Raw genomic sequence first — 6528 nt, 5'->3', positions numbered from 1 at the left:
ATCTGCAAGATCAACAAGCTGGATGGTGTTCTACTGATCTTTGTATGCCCAGCATAAACTTTGGAACCAAATTAATCTGGGTTCAAATCTCAGTTATCTTAAAAACAGTAGTTAGTCCTATTTAAAACCTAGGTTTTAGGAGCACCTGGGTGGATCGGTCGGTTAAGCATCCCTTCAGCTCAAGTCATGAGCTCACGGTTCGTGGGTTCGAGCCCCATGTCTGCTTGGGATTCTCTTTCTCCCTCTCTCTCTGCCCCTCCCCTTGCTCTGTCTCTCTCTCTCAAAATAAATGAATAAACTTAAAAAAATTGTTTTTTAAACCTAGGTTTTACATTTATTTTTTTAAATTTATTTTATTTATCTTTTTAATGTTTTTATTTATTTTTGAGACAGAGAGAGAGAGCATGAGCAGGGGAGGGACAGAGAGAGAGCAAGACACAGAATCTGAAGCAGGCTCCAGGCTCCGAGCTGTCGGCACAGAGCCTGATGCAGGGCTCGAACTCACAGACTGTGAGATCATGACCTGAGCCGAAGTCGGACGCTCAACCGACTGAGCCACCCAGACGCCCCTAGGTTTTACATTTAGACATAAATGTCTAACATTATCTTTCTATTTTAGACATAAGACAGTATGAAAAAAACAAACACTACCCTGCTTACACACACAAACAGCAAAAACAGTTAATAAATTCCCACTCTTGTTGCCTGTTGCCATATCACCTCATGAAGGTTATCAACCTGGGTGCCACTTTTATCCTCCATACATGAGGTTAACAGCACTAACCCACCTCACAGATACACTCTAAGGCCTAAATGAAAATACACCTGTACTATGCAAAATAACCCTCATACACAGTAGCCGCAAATTTCCTTTCTTCTTTCTACATCCAAACAGAAGCTAAATAAATCAGTGATTTATTAGGCACCACACTCATCCATCCCCCTTTCTCTTGTAAGCAATAATTTTCTCAAAAGAGACTTTACCTAGGACAATGAGATTCCTTCCTCCTATGAAAGCAGACTGTACATTTTAAGTAGGACCAACTGAAGAATTCCAAGTTGAATACCGACTTGAACAAACTTTATGAATCTTATGCAACAGAGCAACTCTTCACCCTGCTCAAACCTGGGTGGTGTGCAGGGGCGCCTGGGTGGCTCAGTCGGTAAAGCGTCGAACTTTGGCTCGGGTCATGATCTCGCGGTTTGTGAGTTCCAGCCCCGCGTTGGGCTCTATGCTGAGCTCAGAGCCTGGAACCTGCTTTGGATTCTCTATCTCCCCCTCTCTCTGCCCCTCCCATGCTCATGCTCTGTCTCTCAATAATAAGTAAAAACGTTAAGAAAAAAAATTTTAAACCTGGGTGGTGTGGATTAAAAAGTCTGATTTCCGGGGCGCCTGGGTGGCGCAGTCGGTTAAGCGTCCGACTTCAGCCAGGTCACGATCTCGCGGTCCTGAGTTCGAGCCCCGCGTCAGGCTCTGGGCTGATGGCTCAGAGCCTGGAGCCTGTTTCCGTTTCTGTGTCTCCCTCTCTCTCTGCCCCTCCCCCGTTCATGCTCTGTCTCTCTCTGTCCCAAAAATAAATAAACGTTGAAAAAAAAAAAAATTAAAAAAAAAAAAAAAAAGTCTGATTTCCTAGGCTACAAGACGTTAAAGACAGCTATAATTAATGTAGTCCTTGTTTTAACAACTAACTTATGATGTTCCTATTCATTTATTACTTTTCTTGGACAATATTCTAAGATGTCACCACGTCTCTTAAGAATCCATAACCTAGAAATACTACTATCCCAGAGTTTTAAGAAAAGCAAAAACAGTTCACTGGTCTTCTTTTCCCTTCCCCTTCAAGAGATCCCTAGGAGACAGAGAGGAAACAAATATTAAATTAGGATACACAGCTGTGTGTGTGGAGTGGTAGGGTGGTGAACAACTTTATTTCAACATCCAATGTATACTACTTACTGGGTGAGGCACATTTTATATATTATTGTATTTAATCTTCACCACCTTTAGAAGCAGATACTAGGATGCCCATCTTACCAATCAGTAAGGCTTAAAGTCAAATTAAGCACCCAGTAAACACTGGAGTCACAATTCAAACAGACTGACAAGAAACCCTACACTTTCCTCTTTAGATCACCCTGACTTTTTGGCAGTACACAAAATCATGAAGTTAATTTAACTGAAAGCAGTTATCTTATAATAAATTTATTCTAAAATCGGCATAAAATGTTATCATATGTCGACTGAAATGGAAAGGAGAATGCAAAGTACCTAAGAACCAGAACAGATTAAAGCCACAAAAGACAATTTGCTACGGTGCAGTAAAAATGTAGTTGTTATGATAATTAACATTTTTAGGTCTTCTAATATTCACCGAATCTTAAGCAAAGAAGGTAATGCCTGAGTATAGGCCACCTGTAGTTTCTCGATACTAAAATATTAGTCGCCATGTTCATAAATTGTAAGCCTTGACATATATATAGATTTTTTTATTTAGTAGAGCTATGACAACTTGAATGTAAAAGTTCAGTGTACTTTCCTCTCAGCTACGTTTTGGCTTAAAACTGTTAAGATGCCACCCCTTGCAGCTCTAACTCTAAGAAATGCCATACTAACATTGTAAAAGAAGGAATTTTCTACATATGTTCATCACTAAGGACGATTTCTAATACTAAAACTCTAGTTTTTCTACTAAAACTCTAATACTAAAACTCTAGTCACGGTACCTTTAACTTTTTAAAGTTCTTTCCTACCTAATACCTCATTATCATCGAGTTAAGCCTTTAAGGAAGTTGGGTAGGTATTATTATTCCTATTTTATACTGAAGGAACAAAAAGCAAATTAAGACCAAGTAGGGGCGCCTACTTGGGTGGCTCAGGCGGTTAAGTGTCTGACTTCGGCTCAGGTCATGATCTCACGGTTTGTGAGTTCAAGCCCCACATCGGGCTCTGTGCTGACAGCTTGGAGCCTGGAGCCGGCTTCAGATTGTCTCCTTCTGTCTCTGCCCCTAACCCACCTGCATTCTGTCTCTGTATCTCTCAAATATAAATAAACATTAAAAAGAAAATTAAGACCAAGTTATTTGCCTAAAGTTACAAAGTTAGTCCTTCACAGGGCCAACTCTGAAACCTAACTACCAGTGTTGATGAGATCATGGTCCCTGGCTTTCCTTCTTTAAGGATTCTCTGGAGGTTATGGGGCACCTGGGTGGTTCAGTCAGTTAAGCGTCCGACTTCGGCTCAGGTCATGATCTCACAGTTCGTGAGTTCAAGCCCCGCGTCAGGCTCTGTGCTGTCAGCTCAGAGCCTGGAGCCTGCTTTGGATTCCCTCACCATTCTCCGCCCATTCTCTGTTTCTCTCTCTCAAAAATAAACAAACATTAGGGGTGTCTGGGTGGCTTAGTCGGTTGGGTGTCCGACTTCTGCTCAGGTCCTGAGCTCACAGTTTCTGGGTTTGGGCCCCACATAAGGCTGCTTGGGATTCTGTGGGGGCCCCCCCCCCCCCCCCCGTTCATGCTCTGTCTCTCTCTCTCAAAAAATAAACATAAAAAAAAAAAAAAAAGGATTCTCTGGAGGCTAAAATTTAATAAAAGCTACAACTAAACTTAAATGGACCAAAATGATAATTTTGCGATATTTTTCAAATAATCTAGGTATATTAATATATAGGACGCTATGTTTACAAAAATTAGTTTACTTAATGAACTTGTCCAGTTGTAAAATCAACTATTTCCATGAGAAAAAACACACAATGTATTAATATTTTAGTTATTTTTAAGCAAGACATAATACAAAACATGGACAATGGTTTCTCTGAAATCTTCAATATAAAACTAAAGCCCAAAACTTTCTAAAAACCTTAAGTGTGTTTCTCTTATGCCGAAACCAACTGGTAGGAGGCTTTATGTCTACATATCTGCCTACTTATTTCTCACAAATATCTACCCAATTGTCTCAGATTTATGCCTAAGATATTAACATATACACAAATGCAAAATAACAAAAGTGGTTGGAATCAACTTCTAAATAAATCAGTTAAAGTTCATGTTTTATTTCTGAGAGGTAAGCTGCCATTACCTGGGATCACTGAGGCAAATGACAACCATTTCTTAAAGAAAAAAAAAAGAACCTAATCCATGGCAACATTCCAACAGAAGCTAATATACTGTGGAATCTCCTCTATACACAATAATGATGAATAGTAAGTTAGTGAGGCCTTTTTAGGGATACAGAGAATAAACTAAGACAGGGTAACCAACTGTCTGGGTTTGGCTGGAAATGAGGGAGGTTCCTGGGTCACGGGACTTTCAGTTTTAAAACCAGGATGAGTTGGCTACCTTTACTAAGGGGTAAAGAACACATCTGGATGTTTAGATGGTTGATAGCACACAGCTAAAACCTGAAGTTTTTTTCCTAGCCGCCCTCTCCCCGTCCCCCCAAAATCACAAATTCAATTCTATTTTTACCTCATTCAAGCCCCAGCGAGCAAACAGAAACACGATACACATTAGTAGTTAAAGAAGGGAGGCGTACATTTTTCATGAGAATCTACTCTCGGCCATGAACCGAGCAGGGACTTGGAAGTGAGAGAAGACTTCCAGCTTTCACTTCTACAATTTTCATAGAACTGACAATTTGAGCTGAAATCAAGCCAAGAGGTCCCACTCTTTGCTACGTGTCAACCAACATCGTTGCTGTTTCAGCAGGGAAGAGAAGTCTACCCCTTAAGAGAAATATGTCAGGACCAAGGAAATGAGATAGATACGTTTTTAAAGGGCAAGAGCCAATACGGCCTTCTTTCCAATATCTCAAAGCTAGTCCGAGTTTAGTATACATTATCTACATACACCAACCTGTAGATCGGAGTGTATCACACTTGATTACACAATCTCAAGCCTAAATGCCCCAGCTGTGTATCACAGCCCTCTGAAGCCATAGCAGTAAGATGACTCACCAACTGGCAGGTGTCTTAGGGTCTACAAATAATGGATGTCTGCCTGGATGAGAACAAATGTATGTGCCCAACAGACGACCTCATCCTGCTTGGCAAAGAGAGGAGAGAAACTAAAAAACTGGTCAGTAGTACTGTACTTGTTTTATAACGGAAAAAACCAGACTTAGCTCAAAAGAAGAGACTTGTAATTCATGCAGACTTTTAAAATGTCCTCTGTACATACTTCATATTCCAAAATTTTCACTTACCAGAAAGGTACAATAGAATAAGATCTAAGAGGATAAAAATCAGCTTTATAACCCCCAAATTAGAAACAAGTGAAAGTGAGAATTATCAGACTGAGTTCACTGTTTCAAGAAATGTGAAGTCAGAGTCACCAGAAAAATAAATCCATATTTAAACCCTCCTACTATATTTAATGACCTGATGTCAGTTTCCACTCAAGTGAAAATTAGTAGCTCATGTTTGAGTTCTAGTTCACTGATGTAGGTCTTTATGTGGAAACTGACACCATGCCAGTTAATAAGATATGGGTTTATAAATATGGAGTTTGAAAGAAACTTACCCTTTCCCTTTGTGCAGCTCTGACTTCCAACCCAGTTTCTATAGAAACAGGAGGACAAGTGCCAGTGCCAGAAGTCTGCCAATTAGAACTCATCTTTTAGTTGCTGAATAATAAAGCCGTATCCCAAAGTCGGCTATAGGTTTTTGATTGTCAGTAGTTCCTAAAAAGAAACCCAGGAGGAAAAAAAGATGTTTAACCAATTATTGTACTTAGAAATGCTCCCTCCTTTAAACTTGGCTATTAAAAAAAGCAGAGGAGGCTGATCCAATACCATATATGTTTAAAAACATTATTTATTAAGAGCTTCAGACACTTCTAAACTTAAGGAGCACCAACAGAAGAAAAGGTGTCTTGGTGAATGTTTTTTTTAGAATCTTCTATCATAAAAATCTACACATTAAAAATCATTCCTGTATCAAAATTGATATATTGCAATTTAGAGTATTCTCTGAACATTCATACCAGGCCATTCCCTGTAATATATAAATCTTAATATTTATTGTGTTATTTATCACTGTGATTAATATGAATTAAGAGCTTGATTCTTGTTGCTATGTGAGGACAACCAATTTATGAAGTTACTATCACGCTACAATTAAAAAAACAAAGGCAATCAGAATTTACTCTCAATCCTTTCCACATCCATTCCCCTAGAAAGATCTAAACCTACTTCTACCAAATATTCTAATGTGTGGGGCACCTATCAGCAAACAGTGTCTCAAGTATCCTCACCATTATCTGTAAAAAATAACACAATGAAAAAATATCTCACAATGAAGAGTGGACTAGAATGGAACAGGAAGGAAGAAAAAAACACATAAGCGTAACAAAATAAGCAAGAGCCAACCAAGACAGGCAATAGCAACCCTCCCCGTCTAGGTGACAGAAACCCCTGGTAATTTTCTGTCACCAGAAGCTCACTACCTAAGAACTCTTTGTTCCTACTTGTTGGAAATATTTTCTAAATGCTTTAAAGTGAATGTCACTGACTATCTGAAAATGTCACTGAAA

General features: G+C 39.2%; 1 long non-coding RNA gene across 1 annotated transcript; it reads right to left on the bottom strand.

Moving 5' to 3' along the window:
* Positions 1 to 1902: 1902 nt before the first annotated feature.
* On the bottom strand, positions 1903 to 2884 carry LOC121027653 (uncharacterized). Its single transcript, XR_005788847.1, has 2 exons — positions 2711 to 2884; positions 1903 to 2675 (listed from the first exon to the last, which is right to left on the bottom strand). It is a non-coding gene; the product is annotated as an uncharacterized LOC121027653 (long non-coding RNA).
* Positions 2885 to 6528: the final 3644 nt, after the last annotated feature.

The sequence above is a fragment of the Herpailurus yagouaroundi genome, unplaced genomic scaffold (genome assembly GCF_014898765.1).
Source record: "Herpailurus yagouaroundi ecotype Mexico unplaced genomic scaffold, PumYag 77, whole genome shotgun sequence".
Taxonomy (NCBI): domain Eukaryota; kingdom Metazoa; phylum Chordata; class Mammalia; order Carnivora; family Felidae; genus Herpailurus; species Herpailurus yagouaroundi.
The sequence above is the reverse complement of the archived record's forward strand: the minus strand, read 5'-3'. Positions and strand labels throughout refer to the sequence as shown.